This window comes from Accipiter gentilis, chromosome 3, assembly GCF_929443795.1.
Source record: "Accipiter gentilis chromosome 3, bAccGen1.1, whole genome shotgun sequence".
NCBI lineage: Eukaryota > Metazoa > Chordata > Aves > Accipitriformes > Accipitridae > Astur > Astur gentilis.
In genome coordinates this window covers 49,123,978-49,139,848 of record NC_064882.1, presented here as the reverse complement: position 1 = coordinate 49,139,848, position 15,871 = coordinate 49,123,978, and the positions used below count along the sequence as shown (strand labels likewise).

Genomic DNA, 15,871 nt, shown 5'->3' with positions numbered 1-15,871 from the left:
GCTGTCTACCCTGCCGGGTCTCTCCCAAGACCCTTCGGTTGTGGGGTTGCTGAAGGTTGAAGAACAACAGGTGCCAATTGCTACCACGATGGTGCACCGATGGCAATATCGCACCAACCGAGACCTCCTGATCCCCATCCATAAGCTGATTTGCCAATTGGAGAGCCAAGGAGTGATCAGCAAGACTCACTCACCCTTTAGTAGTCCCATATGGCCCGTTCAGAAATCCAGTGGGGAATGGAGACTAACAGTAGATTATCGTGGGCTGAATGAAGTCACGCCACCGCTGAGCGCTGCTGTACCAGATATGTTAGAGCTTCAATATGGACTGGAATCAAAGGCAGCTAAGTGGTATGCCACAATTGACATTGCTAATGCATTTTTCTCCATTCCTTTGGCAGCGGAGTGCGGGCCTCAGTTTGCTTTCACTTGGAGGGGCGTCCAGTACACCTGGAATCGACTGCCCCAGGGGTAGAAACACAGCCCCACCATTTGCCATGGACTGATCCAGGCTGCACTAGAAAAAGGTGAAGCTCCAGAGTACCTGCAATATATTGATGACATCATTGTATGGGGCAACACGGCAGAAGAAGTTTTTGAGAAAGGGAAGAAAATAATCCAAATCCTTTTGAAGGCTGGTTTTGCCATAAAAGAAAGTAAGGTCAAGGGACCTGTGCAGGAAATCCAGTTCTTAGGAGTAAAATGGCAAGATGGGCATCGTCAGATCCCTGCAGACGTGATCAACAAAATAGCAGCTATGTCCTCACCGACTAACAAAAAGTAAACACAGGCTTTCTTAGGTGTTGTGGGCTTTTGGAGAATGCATATTCCAAATTACAGTCAAATTGTAAGCCCTCTCTACCAAGTTACTCGGAAGAAGAACGATTTTAAAATGGGGGCCTGAGCAACGACAAGCCTTTGAACAGATTAAGCAGGAGATTGTTCACGCGGTAGCTCTTGGGCCAGTCCAGACAGGACAAGATATTAAAAATATGCTCTACACTGCAGCTGGTGAGAATGGCCCTACCTGGAGCCTTTGGCAGAAAGCACCTGGGGAGACCCGAGGCCAACCTCTGGGGTTTTGGAGTCAGGGATATCGAGGATCTGAGGCTCGCTATACTCCAACTGAAAAAGAGATCTTGGCAGCATATGAAGGAGTTCGAGCCGCCTCAGAAGTGGTTGGTACTGAAACACAGCTCTTCTTAGCACCCCGACTGCCAGTGCTGGGCTGGATGTTCAAAGGGAAAGTTTCCTCTACGCATCACGCGACTGACGTCACGTGGAGTAAGTGGATTGCACTGATCACACAGCAGGCTCGCATAGGAAACCACAGTCGCCCAGGAATGTTAGAAGTGATCACGGACTGGCCAGAAGGCAAAGATTTTGGAATGTCGCCAGAGGAAGAGGTGACACGGGCTGAAGAGGCCCCGCTGTATAATAAACTGCCAGAAAATGAGAGGCAATATGCCCTGTTCATTGATGGGTCCTGTCGCATTGTGGGAAAACATTGGAGGTGGAAGGCTGCTGTATGGAGTCCTACACGACTAGTCGCAGAAACTGCTGAAGGAGAAGGTGAATTGAGTCAGTCTGCAGAGGTGAAAGCCATCCAGCTAGCGTTAGACATTGCTGAAAGCAAAAAGTGGCCAGTGCTCTATCTCTATACTGACTCATGGATGGTGGCAAATGCCCTATGGGGGTGGCTACAGCAATGGAAGAAGAGCAACTGGCAGCGCAGAGGTAAACCCATCTGGGCTGCCGCACTGTGGCAAGATATTGCTGTTTGGATAGAGAAGCTAGTGGTAAAAGTACATCATGTAGATGCTCATGTACCCAAGAGTCGAGCCACTGAAGAACATCAAAACAGTGAGCAGGCAGATCAGGCTGCCAAGATTGAAGTGTCTCACGTAGACCTGGACTGGCAACGTAGGGGTGAGCTATTTATGGCTCGGTGGGCCCACGATACCTCAGGCCATCAGGGAAGAGATGCCACATATAGATGGGCTCGAGATCGAGGGGTGGACTTGACCATGGACACTATTGCACAGGTCATCCGTGAATGTGAAACACGTGCTGCAATTAAGCAAGCCAAGCGGCAAAAACCCCTGGCGCTTGGAGGGCAACGGCTGAAATATAAACAGTGGGAGGCCTGGCAGACTGACTATATCACACTCCCATGAACACGCCAAGGCAAGTGCCGTGTGCTTACAATGGTGGAAGCAACCACTGGATGGCTGGAAACATACCCTGTGTCCCATGCCACTGCCCAGAACACTATCCTGGGCCTTGAAGAGAAAATTTTATGGCAACACGGCACCCCAGAAAGAATCGAGTCGGACAACGGGACTCACTTCCGAAACAACCTCATAGACACCTGGGCCAAAGAACATGGCAGTGAGTGGGTATATCACATCCCTTATCACGCACCAGCCTCTGGAAAAATCGAACGATACGATGGACTGCTGAAAACTACATTGAGAGCGATGGGGGGTGGAACTTTCAAGCATTGGGATACACATTTAACAAAAGCCACCTGGTTAGTCAATACTAGAGGATCCGCCAATCGGGCTGGCCCCGCCCAACCAAGAGTTCCACATACTGTAGAAGGGGATAAAGCCCCTGTAGTGCGCATGAGGAGTATGTTAGGAAAGACAGTCTGGGTTAGTCCTCCCTCAAGCAGAGGCAAACCCATTCAAGGGGTTGTTTTTGCTTAAGGACCTGGGTACGCCTGGTGGGTGATGCAGAAGGATGGGGAAGTTCGATGTGTACCTCAGGGAGATTTGATTTTGGGAGAGAATAGCCAGTGAATTGGGCTGTATGATATTTAACTGCTAAATAACCTGCCAATGCATGTCATTGTATCTATAGTGTCTATATGCCATATCAAGGGTATTATTGTGAGAATTATCCAAATGACTACAGAATGGACATTTGAAACTGAGCCAAGTACAACAGCGATAGAACTTGAACTGGCACCCAGCAATTTCCTCAAGATCAACATCTTTGACTTGCAGACCAAGGGCGTGAGTTGCACCAACTATACTAGCCACAAGTTCCAGAGACAACATACAACGACCCAACATCTCACCATCTCTCTCTTATCCTGGAAGAACTGTTACAACAGATAGAGCCCCAAAATCGATGGACACATTAGAGGGATAGCCCATAGGCTAAAAGAACACCATGTCTGTGTGTGTGCAAGGTCGGAGCGGAGTCAATATACTTATATATAAGACAAGGAAAGGAGTAGTGGTTGATTGGGAAAAAAATGTAAGATCTGGGCATGATGTAGATGGTATAGAATAAGGGGTGGATAATGTCCTGGGTTCAGCTGGGATAGAGTTAATTTTTACAGGAACCTGGGAGGTGGGGGCATAGCCGGGGCAGCTGACCTGAACTGGCCAAGGAGCTATTCCATACCATATGACATCATGCTCAGTATATAAATGGGGAGCGGGCCAGAGGGTGCTCTCTCTTTTCAGTGGGGGAAGTGGTGGAGTGTAAGGTCCCAGGTGGTGAGCAGTTGCACTGTGCATCACTCTTTTTGTATACTTTTTCATTAGTACCGTTGTTGTTGTAATTTTTTCTTTGTGTTTGTCCCAGTAAACTGCCTTTATCTCAACCCTCGAGGTTCCAGTTTCTTTTTCTTTTCTCTCCTTCGTCTCCTCCCCATCCCACTGGAGGGGGGCGGAGGACTGAGTGAGCGGCTGCATGGTCCTTTGTTACCGGCTGGGCTGAAACCACGACAAGGTACAAGAGCCCCAAAGCACAAAAGACACCACAAAACCCCCATGGAAATACATGGGGGGGGGACCAGGCAGCAGCCATGCCCTACGAGGACAGGGCAGGGGGGGAAACGACACCCCCTGCAGTCATACAGGAAAGGGTCAGCAGAAGCCACACCCCTGCACTTTGGGGGGGGGGGAGGGGCAGCCACAAATGACACCAAGAAAACATGGAACTTCGGGGATACACGGCCAGCGGGGGGAAGGGGGTGACACCCCCACCAATCGGCATGGGAAAAAACTCACAGGGAAGGTGGGTTAGATGGATAATTTGCGGTGGGTGGTAAGCTACGTGCGCAAGAACATGCACAGGCTGGGGGGGTCATGCATAAGGTTTACCTTCACCAGGGGCTCCAACTTGGTAATCCACAGCAGGTAAACTCATCTGGGATCATCTGCAACAGCAATTCCACTCTGGGGGAACCTCCTAACCTACAGCTCCCCAGAGACTCCGAGCTCTGCTCCATGCCCACAAAATAAAGTCCAGTCCCAAGGCTTGTAATCTACAAGGGACCTGCCACAAGCTGCAAAGATTCTAGGGACAACGTGGCATTCTGTGGGCAATGAGGAAAGGCATCCCAAACCCTGAAGGGCACTGTGCCTCACAGCCCTTCTGCTTTCTTCAGAAATATTAAAACTCCATATACAAATACATACAAGATGCTCACCCTAACCCCTGCTAAACAACATCACCATCAGTCCCGTTAAGAGGTATCAGCAATGTACAGAGCATACAGCAGAACTCGTGAAGAAAACAAGGTTCCTTTTTCGATAAAGTTGGGAATTCCAAAAAAACACATTGCATGAAGAATTAAAAACAAACCAACAATGCCTACTATTAAACCATCTTTCTACCCCTGAACGCACAAAACAAAACTACGGACCTGAAGAAAAAGAAAGGGGCAGGGGGAAGCAGCTGCATACAAGTGTTACTTTCTACCACACGTGCTGCTGAACCTTGACTGGTCCTGAAGCTCTTACCTCAGGCAGACACCTCTTCCCAAAGGGCTGAGCCAGCTCAAAAGCTGCAAAGCCCTCAAGGAAGAGCTGAGCACCAACACCAGAGAAACCCAGGAGCACAATGAGCTCCCTCAGCAGAGGCTGTGGCTCAAATAGGCCCGAGCCTCCGCCCACCACCCTTAGCACAATCCCCTGGGAAAGGGGAAGGGCAAACCACCAGCAGTTATAAAATCAGCTGGAGGAGCAGCAGGAGTGTTCTCACCTGCCTTAAATTTACAGCAAATGAGACCCTGAACAGAGAAAGTAACCCCCCCAGGAAATGACACTACTTGCGCCTGTACTACAGCTACAACTATTGCATCGGCAAATGTGACCAGGTAAGGAGTTAATCTTAATTTTTCTGAGGCGCAGACAGAAAAAGACATTTGTGTCTCTAAACTAGGTAGGAAATTAGCTCGTTAAATGCAATAACAATGTAGTTATTAAAATCACATCGGTCACCGGCGAGGCCAGCAGACACAATGGTAAGTTGGCAGCTAAGCGCTAGATTGAGGCGGACCAGGAGGTTCCCGAGGCCCAGGAGCCCTGGGGAAGAGCAGAGGAACCGTGCAAAGCCGGCAGCTCTCGCGAGAGAGGCTGACGCGGCGTGGGCATTGCCGGGGCAACCGTGGGAGATTTAAATGGCCCTGAGGAGCGCCAGCGACCGGGAGCTTGGCAAGCAGGGCGTGGTGCGTCAGAAAGGCGTGCCGTGGTGTGTCGGGGGATGCAATGAGTCTACGGAATTCCTGACAGTTCAAGAACAGCGCGACCTTGAGCAGCTTATAGTATATCCTTGAGAAGTCTGGAAAGATCCGAGAAGACCAGTACGAAAACAAGATAGTGATAAGAAGAACCGTCCTGACAAACTCACCAATCGTGAATTGTTAGTTACTAACTAAGCCAATCATATACTAACACATACTCTGAAGAAGGGGATAAAAAGGTGTGTTAGAACAATAAAGTAGCCATTTTGCGTGATCCATTACTTGTCGTGTCCGTCTCTACCGCGACAGTGGTGCGGCACTTTGCGTGGCAGTTCGTGCAGGCAGGGCGCAGCCCCCCCCCTTCCCAGCTCAAGCAGGCTACTGAAGCGGTGGGCATCGTCCTCAGAAGGGGACCCCGGTATGGCTGCCACTGAGGTGAAAGCCATCGCTAGGAAAAACGTGGTGACGCGGGCTGAGCTCCCATGTAAACGTGCAGCTGTCCGGGTATCTGGCTGAGGAGAGTGCCTGAGTCTATCACTGATGCCGGAGGGCAGCGGGGACACCTCTTGTGTGAGATGTGACTAGGTAGAGGATCTGCTCAGCCTGGTGGCAGAGCTGAAGGAGGAAGTGGAAAGGTTGAGGAGTATCAGGGAGCGTGAGAGGGAGATAGATTGGTGGACCCACACCCTACCATCCCTGGGGCAGAGGCAGCGGATGGAGGCTCCGCGAGAAGCGGAGGTTCCCCTGCCCCATCGCCACCGGGCAGGAGGGGACCTAAGAGATGCAGGGGAATGGATACAGGTCCCTGCTCGGGGAGGCAGGCGAGTCCCCTCCCAGTCTCCCTCACCTTCCCAGTTTCCCCTACGCAACAGGAGCGTGGCTCTGGAACTTGAGGACCAGGTCAGTGAAGATCAGGGTGTAGGCAAAGCCCTATCCAGGGAGGCGCCTAGGCTCAGTCGGGCAGCCCCACGCATTCCCACAGCCTCTGAAAAAAAGAAAAAGGAGGGTAATTGTCATAGGCGAGTCCCTTCTGAGGGGGACAGAGGGCCCAATATGAAGTCCTGACCCATCCCACAGGATGAGGAGGAGAAGGAAGGCCGATAAGGCAGATATTGTGCTGAGAGTCTGTAACAGACCGCCTGACCAGGTTGAAGAGACGGATGAATCATTCTACAAGCGGCTGGCAGGGCACTGGGGCGATTAGTGGAAGGAGCACAGGTAGTGTTTTCCTCAATCCCTTAGTGGCAGGGAAATATACTGAAAGGAACAGGAAACCACACCTGGTGATGACGTAGCTCAGAGGCTGGTGCCATCGGTGGCATTTGGGGTTTTTTGATCACGGGGAGGTTTACACGGCACCGGGCTTGCTAGTGACAGATGGTATCCGGCTATCTCAAAGTGGTAAAACAATCCTCGCTTGTGAGATAGCGGGGCTCATAGAGAGGGCTTTAAACTAGGGTTGAAGGGGGTAAGGGATAAGACTAGGTGCACCAGGTGAGCCTGGGGGCAGCGTGTGCTGATGTTAGGGGTGGATTCGATAGGCCAGCTCGAATGCATCTATGCCAACGCACGCAGCACGGGCGATAAACAGGAGGAGCTGGAAGCCATCACGCTGCAGGATACATATGACTTAATCCCCATCACAGAAACACAGTGGGACGACTCCCGTGAATGGAGTGCTGCGACGGATGGCTACGAGCTCTTCAGAAGGGATAGGCAAGGTAGAAGAGGTGGTGGGGTACCTCTCTATGTTATGCAGGGTTTGGACCGTACAGAGCTACCCGAGTGCAATGACAAGACGGAGTGCTTATGGGTAAGGATGAGAGGGAAGGCCAATAAGGCAGATATTGTGCTGGGAGTCTGTTACAGACCGCCCGACCGGGTCAAAGTGACGGATGAATCGTTCTACAAGCGGCTGGCAGTAGTCTTAGAATCGCGTGCCCTTGTTCTCGTGGGGGACTTCAACTGTCCAGACACCTGCTGGAAACATGCCACAGCAGAGAGTAAACAGTCTAGGAGGTTCCTGGAGCGTGTGGAAGATAACTTCCCAACACAGGCGGTAGGTGAGCCGACCAGGGGAGGAGCCTTGCTAGATCTATTGTTTACGAACAGGGAAGGACTGGTGGGAGGTGTGATGGTCACAGGCCGTCTTGGGCTTAGCGACCGTGAAATGACAGAATTCTCAATTCTTGGTGAGGCAAGGAAGGGGGTTAGCAAAACCAGCGCTCTGGACTTCCAGAGGGCAAACTTTGGCCTCTTTGAGGCACTGGTTGAGAGAGTCCCTTGGGAGACGGTCCTGAAGGGCAAAGGGATCCAGGAAGGACGGACGTTCTTTAAGAAGGAAATCTTAACAGCTCGGGACCAGGCTATTCCCCCGTGCCGCAAGTCGAATCACCGAGGAAAACGACCGGCCTGGCTGAACGGGGAACTTTTGCTAGGAGTCGGGAAACAAAAGGAGAATCTATCATCTCTGGAAGAAAGGGCGGGCAACCTGGGAGGAGTGCAGGCATCTTGTTAGGTCATAGAGAAAGGAAATTAGAAAGACAAAAGCTCAGCTAGAAGGAAATCTGTCCGCTGTCATAAGAGACGACAAAAAATGTTTTTACAAATACATTAATGGTTAAAAGAATCCCAAGGAACATATCTATCCTTTAAGGGATACAGAAGGGAACGTTGCCACCAGAGATGAGGAAAAGGCCGAGGTACTTAATGCCTTCTTTGCCTCAGTCTTTAATAGGGAGACCAGTTATCCTCCATCTGGATGCTCACAAATCTATGGGACCAGATGGAATCCATCCAAGAGGGCAGAGGGAACTGGCAGAGGTGCTTCCCTAGCTGCTCTCCGTCATCTATTGGCGATCCTGGTCAACGGGGGAGGTCCCAGAGGACTGGAGGCTTGCCGGTGTGACGCCCATTTACAAGAAGGTTCGGAGGCAGGATCCGGGGAACTACGGGCCTGTCAGCCTGACCTCGGTACCGGGGAAGATTATGGAACGGTTTGCCTTGAGAGCGCTCACGTGGCAAGTCTGGGACAAGCAGGGGATTGGGACTGGTCAGCGTGGGTTTATGAAAGACAGGTTCTGCTTGACCAACCCGATCTCCTTCTATGACCAGGTGACCCACCTAGTGGATGAGGGAAAGGCTGTGGATGATACCTACCTTGACTGCAGCAAGGCCTTTGATACCATCTCTCATGGCATACTCCTTGAGAAGCTGTCATGTCCTGTCTTAGACAAGTGTTCTCTTTGCTGGGTGAAAAACTGGCAGGATGGACGAGCCCAGAGGGCTGTGGTGAATGGGGTTAAATCCGGTTGGCGGCGGGTCGCTAGTGGTGTTCCCCAGGGCTCGGTGTTGGGCCCGGTTCTGCTTAACGCCTTTATCGACGATTTGGACGAGGAGATCGAGTGCCTCCTCAGCAAGTTTGCAAACGACACCAACTTGAGAGGCAGGGTCGATCTCCTTGAGGGTAGGAAGGCTCTACGCAGGTATCTGGACAGTCTGGATCGATGAGCCGAGGCCAACTGTATGAAGTTCAGCGAGGCTGAGTGCCAGGTCCTACGCTTCAGTTGCGGCGCCCCCGTGCAGCGCTATGGGCTTGGGGAAGAGTGGCTGGAAAGCTGCCCGGCAGGGAAAGACCTGGGGGTGCTGGTTGACAGCCGGTTGAATGTGAGCCAGCAGTGTGCCCAGGTGGCCAGGAAGGCCAGTGGCATCCTGGCCTGTATCGGAAATAGTGTAGCCGGCGGGAGCAGGGAGGTAATTGTTCCCCTGTATTCGGCACTAGTGAGGCCACACCTCGAGTACTGCGTTCAGTTTTGGGCCCCTTGCTACAGGAAAGACGTTGAGTTACTGGAACGTGTCCGGAGAAGGGCAACCGAGTTGGCGAGGGGCCTGGAGCGTAAGTCTGATGAGGAACGGCTGAGGGAACTGGGGTGGTTTAGTCTGGAGTAAAGGAGGCTGAGGGGAGACCTTATCGCTCTCTACAACTACCTGAAAGGAAATTGTAGCGAGGTGGGTACCGGTCTCTTCTATCAAGTAACTAGAAATAGGATGAGAGAAAATGGCCTGAAGTTGCGCCAGAGAAGGTTTAGATTGGATATCAGAAAAAAACCTATTTACTGAGAGGGTTGTCAGGCATTGGAACAGGCTGCCCAGGGTAGCGATGGAGTCACCATCCCTGGAGGTGTTCAAAACACACGTAGATGTGGCACTTCGGGACATGATTTAGCAGGCATGGTGCTGTTGGGTTGGTGGTTGGACTTAATGATCTTAGAAGTCCTTTCCAAATTTGACGATTTGATTCTATTCTAGGGAGCAGAACAGAAACGTAGCAAGAAAGGAAAAAAAGGAAGGGAGGGAGAACAAAGGGAGAGAGACACAAAGACTGGAAGAAGGACAAAGGGATGACAGAGGAAAAAAATAGCGATAGGCTGTAGGAGAGAGATGGAGGACTTCAAAAAAGACACAGGGAGCATGACAGAATGAGAGTGAGAAACAAGGGACAGAGCAGGACAGCACTGGAGGAAAAAACAACTGTGATTGATAGGCTGTGAGAGAGATATGGAGGAAGAGAGAACAGAAGGGACAGCTAGCTCGAGAGGGGGATGCAGTTAGAAAGGATGGAAGAGGGAAGGAAACAGAGAAATACAAAAAAGATCACAAGAGGAAGCAGGGCAGACGGACAGCAATAGAAGAAAAAAGGGACAGGACTCTGGACAAATGGAGAAAAAAGCAGATACAACATGATACGATGGGACAGAAAGTAAGATAGCGTGACAGATGAGAATAATGACAAGAGATAGAGAGAGACTATGAAAAGCACAGGAGATTGGAGAGAGAAAGAGAAGACATGAATAAAAAGAGTAGGGAGCACCACAAAGGGTCAGGGAAAGAAAAGAACAGGAAGGACAACAGGGACAGTGAAATACAGAATAAAAAAACCCTCACATATTACACACATCTCATCCACTATCAAGCCCACTTCAGAGTTACACAGTACCTCAGCCCCTTTAAGAAAAGTAACACCGCGCCCGAGCCCATTTCGGCGGCGCACCGCGCCCGAGCCCATTTCGGCGGCGCACCGCGCCCGAGCCCATTTCGGCGGCGCACCGCGCCCGAGCCCATTTCGGCGGCGCACCGCGCCCGAGCCCATTTCGGCGGCGCACCGCGCCCGAGCCCATTTCGGCGGCGCACCGCGCCCGAGCCCATTTCGGCGGCGCACCGCGCCCGAGCCCATTTCGGCGCCGCACCGCGCCCGAGCCCATTTCGGCGCCGCACCGCGCCCGAGCCCATTTCGGCGCCGCACCGCGCCCGAGCCCATTTCGGCGCCGCACCGCGCCCGAGCCCATTTCGGCGCCGCACCGCGCCCGAGCCCATTTCGGCGGCGCACCGCGCCCGAGCCCATTTCGGCGGCGCACCGCGCCCGAGCCCATTTCGGCGGCGCACCGCGCCCGAGCCCATTTCGGCGCCGCACCGCGCCCGAGCCCATTTCGGCGCCGCACCGCGCCCGAGCCCATTTCGGCGCCGCACCGCGCCCGAGCCCATTTCGGCGCCGCACCGCGCCCGAGCCCATTTCGGCGCCGCACCGCGCCCGAGCCCATTTCGGCGCCGCACCGCGCCCGAGCCCATTTCGGCGCCGCACCGCGCCCGAGCCCATTTCGGCGCCGCACCGCGCCCGAGCCCATTTCGGCGCCGCACCGCGCCCGAGCCCGCTTCACGGTTATGGAGCTACAGCTCCAATTTCAAAGTTGTGCAATCACTAGAGCCAGGAATGCACCCCCTTTCCATTAACCCAGCAGCAGCTACATTTACCTCAAGGTATCTACAACTCGCCCTTGGATGACTAATTCCAACAGACACTTTCACTCACTTCAACAGCTAAGTCTACCTATGGGCACATGCTTCGCTCTGCACTTGCCTTTGTGATTGCCATTAGTACTGTGATTCCCACAAGGACACCTAATTACCTGTCTTTCTTTCATTTTGTTCTTAGTGCTTCATTTGGTCCATTACTCATTCCACATACTTTCAGCTATGTCAGTATTTAAAGTCAAATTCTACAACCTTCTTTTTCTACAATATATAGAAAAGACTTTACGGCCTCACTCATCAAATATTTGACACTATTAGTTCTAGTCCTCTTTTAATCCTTATTTTTACAAATACATTTAAACTCCAAAAAAATCTAGCATTACCTGAAGAAGAAATGCCACTATTTAGTACCTGCAATGCTCTACGGAGTGGTCTTTTCCACATTCCTCGCTCCCATTACATCCGTCGCTGCACATCCAGAAGCTTTACTCCCTGAGGTGACATTACCTGCACGATGCCCGTTCCCGGGCAGCAAACGAGTGAGCTCCGCTCATCTTGACGGACCGTCCACTTCCACACCTCGACACAAAACCAGAAATTGAAACATATCATTACATCACAAACTACAAACAGCACCCAAATTATTTTTTTTTTTTTTTTTTTTTTTTTTTTTTTTTTTTTTTTTACAAACCCACCACAGACAAATAGAGTTACGCTCACGCACTTCACAACCCTGGCCTACTCCATGCTGGCCATCTAGTCCAACTCCCCCCACCCTTCGCCCACAAAATCCTCAACTGTCTTCCAAACACCATCCACCGAACAACATATTTCCCTGTGCTGACTGGCAATTACCAGGTTCCAGGGGAGCGCTCCACGGGAACGGCGTTCCCGGGAGCCTTGAAAAAAAAAAAAAAAAAAAAAAAAAAAAAATCGCCCTGCCTCTGAAAACCCGGGCCCGAGGCAGACCCCAGTCCAAACATTGGCGATCAACATTGCCTCATGGAGCAGCTGGGACCAGGGAAAGGAAAAAAATTGGGGCAGGGGAGGACACACCAAAAACCAACCCAGATCCCAGCTGGGGTTTTTTATTCTAAGTTTTTGGGGTTTTTTCCTAATTCCCTGAAAAAACATCTCAACTCTACATCCAACCTGAAAGGGAAAAAAAAACAAACCAAAAAGTCTAAACCACATAACCCTAAACAAGATTAGACACATTCACAACACACCACACATTCACACGACATGCACGCCAGCCCTCACTCCCACCTCATCTATCCTACCGCCCACAGGCCTGCAGAGGCCGTCACCCCGTGCCTGCGGCAGCGGAGGCCTCAAAAATCGCCCTACCTGCAAAAACCCGGGCCCCAGCCCAACCTCCTTCCAACCGACCTCCCCACAAACTGCCCTTCCGTTACACCAACGTTTCAATACGCACCATCATCTCCACCATCCGTGCATGTTCAACCCGATACTGAGCTTTCACAGTGCCACGTGTCACAGTCCAACCTCCGTAGCAGCCATGTCACCTAAACGCAAGGTTCCTTCAAGCACCTCTCATGCCCTGTCATCACCTGCAAAAACAACACACAAAGCTTGTCAACAGACACTTCATCCTTGAGAGAGAAGTCAAGTCCTCCACTGCTCCCCTACCCTGCTTCCCACCTATTCCAAAAATAACACATCCTCACAGCCAGTGTCCTCCATGGCACTTGAAAAAAAAAACAGAGCATCACAAACACAGAGCTCTCCCAAAGTTACCGATCGCTCCAAGACCCATCACGCTGCTACTCAGACCTCAAGGCCTTGACCAGTTCTAGAGACCTGCCACAAAGCATCCGCGTAAACAAGATGAACACCATTGCCCAGTTCCTGCCTTACTCAATGCTAGTTCACAGTCCAATTGCGATCCCCTCAACTCTTTGCATGCAAAGAGCCCAAAGACATTAAACCTTCTATGCTGCCTCTACAATGCCATACAAGACACACACGAACATAGAGCCATGTAATTCACGTGCAAATATAATGCCATACAAGGCAGTACTCTTACCTCGGTCAAGGCAAAACAACTCAGAGCACTGCCATACCAGACAAAACGGAACAGGGCCAATGCAAGAGACTCTCACGTGACAGTCAATACAAGTACAGACCAAAACAATACAAAACCAATACAGAACCATAGAAGGCAAGGCAGTCTCAGGTGGCAATCCATACAAGTACAGAGCACTGCAATACAAAACACAATGCAGGGCCAGGCAACGCGAGACAGTCTCACATGACAGTCAATACAAATACACAACAAAACAACACAGGGCAAAGGCAAATACAGACCAATACAATGCAAGAAAACTGCAAAACACAGCAAAGCAAAGCAGTCTCATAGAGCCACCGGACCCATCTTCCTTCAGAGTCCACTCACGGACCCACCTCCTTACAGCGCTCTGCTGCCTTCCCGCATCGCTCGCTGGGATGCATCTTGTCCCTCCACATCTGAAAACCCCCACAAACATATTGAACGAGTCACCTGGATGCAGAGCAAGAGCTTCACAACTCCAGAGGTCTTGATTCCATCTACAAAGTCCATCTGGAGTCCAGCTACAGCCTGTCATTTAAAAAAAACCAGAAAACAAACAAACAAAAAACAACAACAAAAACCAATCCCCCCCCACCCCCACTGTAGGGTTCAATTATATGGAACTTAGTTACTGGGCCTGAAAGTAGCTCATGGTCGCAAGAGCCTTCCAGACACCTTTGAAGGCCCTGAACAGAACAAACAAGAAGATAGAAGAAAGATCCCGATTAGAAAAACACAGGTGCACATTCCACGATAAAGGGAACTTGGCACAACCGACCTCAATTCAGGGGCTTATCTCGACCGATTGGACTAAGACAAGTTTTGCATGCTCTAACATCGCCAATTATATCCTGTGTGTATGTGCGTGTACAGAGCGAGTATAACTAACTGTATCTTAGGTTTATACGCGTGGACAGTATCGATGTAACCAATCACCGCTTATGCTTGTGCGCGTGGACACCACATGCTTGCGTGCAGCAGCCAATCAAAGCTTCTAAACAACTTAGAGAATTGTATAAGGATGATCAGCTAAGCTCAATAAAGGGGCGACTTTAATCATCATACTGGTGTTCTATCGTCCGGGCCCCGCACGGAGTAACCCTAAACCCTACACCCCACCAACCAGAAAAAAAAAACCCAGGGCCAAACTTGAAGCCCATCACGTGCAAGTCTTAACACCTTAGAGACTCAAATCCGCTTCACTGCCCCTCAACAGCCCCTGCCACACGGCTCCAATCGTCTCCGTGAAACACTATCGGCACGGCTGTCCACGCAGCCCGCTGATGGCTACTCGAGCCCAGATGACTGTACAACCCTCGCCTAAACGGTCTAGGAACATCAACGTTTCACCCGTAGACTCTTATCGCTGTTCCACCTACCCCTGACTCTACATCCCCGGGCAGAGCAGCTCCAAGCCAAGCACACCGCGTGCAGAACGTCACCACGCGGAACGCTACCAACGAGGTGATTCAAAGAGAGAGAAAACTCTCGGCAAGAAGAATGCCCCCGGACGGGAGGCGCCGTCGAGCAAGATGACCTACGGGGCCACAACCGCGAGGCCAGGAGGCTCCACGGCAGACCCAGAGGAGTCAAACGGAACGGCCCGTTACAAGACAGCACTGTCAAAACCCAGACGACAGATGCGCCAGTAGCCTGGCGTCAAGACCTAAGGATGTCAGGATGCGGGTAAGAAGTCCCGGTCCGAGAAAACGGACAGCTAGAGAGCAGAGCTGCCGATGCAGCCCGAAAGAATGCTGCCATAGAGCACCGACCGGAACCCGCCGAGACCGATCCATGCTTTAGAGCGCCGAGTACAAGAAAAGAAGCACCTGATTGGCACCGGGCCGATGAGCAAGAGCATTCGAAACCCTAGGGACAGCACCCGAAGCACATGCCTCGCTCCTCTGGCGCAAAGCGCGACAAGGACATCGAGACCCGAGGAAGGTCTAAGCGCACAAGACAGACTACACAAACTACACGCCACCGCGGACACGGGCTGGAACTGCCCGGTCCGGCACACACGGGTCTCGTGCAGAAAAGCAACCCGCCCCCTTCGCCTGCGCAAAGGCGACTGCTTTGGGACAGCCCTCTCTCCTGCGCTAACTTTAAAACTCCTCCCTGCAAGTCCCAGCTTTGTCCCTTCCTCCCAGCCTGGTCCCTCAACTTAGCTTTCAGAGGGCCGAGGGTCCAAATCCATCCTCCACAAAACCACACGGGCTAACTGGGATGTTCCTCAAGGGGACACATTGCTCTTCAACATCTGCAATGAAAAAAACAAACACAAACAAATCAGAAAAGGGCGTAGGCATCCCACTAGCCAACACCCAACTCCCCCCTCCTCACGAGTGCCACTGTGTTCGCTTCCCCGCTCATTCCAGACTCAGACCCTGCAGCCGTCATCACTCGTGGTACCTAAGGTACCGAGAGAAACCACGTTAGCGTGGCACTCATGAGAAGCCATCGGCCCCACGCTCCTCCTCGCTAATCCACAGCTCACCTCAAAC

The 15,871-nt window shown here is 51.6% G+C and overlaps 2 long non-coding RNA genes across 15 annotated transcripts in view; both read right to left on the bottom strand.

Moving 5' to 3' along the window:
- The window catches only part of LOC126052088 (uncharacterized), a 64,543-nt gene that overhangs the window by 10,825 nt on the left and 37,847 nt on the right, over positions 1-15,871 (bottom strand). For 2 of the 14 annotated variants that reach the window (XR_007509946.1, XR_007509947.1), the window contains one exon: positions 14,901-15,627. The exons of the other annotated variants lie outside the window; for them this stretch is intronic. This is a non-coding gene — a long non-coding RNA (uncharacterized LOC126052088). Of the gene's footprint in view, positions 1-14,900; positions 15,628-15,871 lie in introns of those variants that run through there. 14 annotated transcript variants of the gene reach the window in all.
- On the bottom strand, positions 11,783-13,779 carry LOC126052107 (uncharacterized). The gene is made up of 3 exons (XR_007509955.1): positions 13,721-13,779; positions 12,732-12,867; positions 11,783-11,872 (listed from the first exon to the last, which is right to left on the bottom strand). It is a non-coding gene; the product is annotated as an uncharacterized LOC126052107 (long non-coding RNA).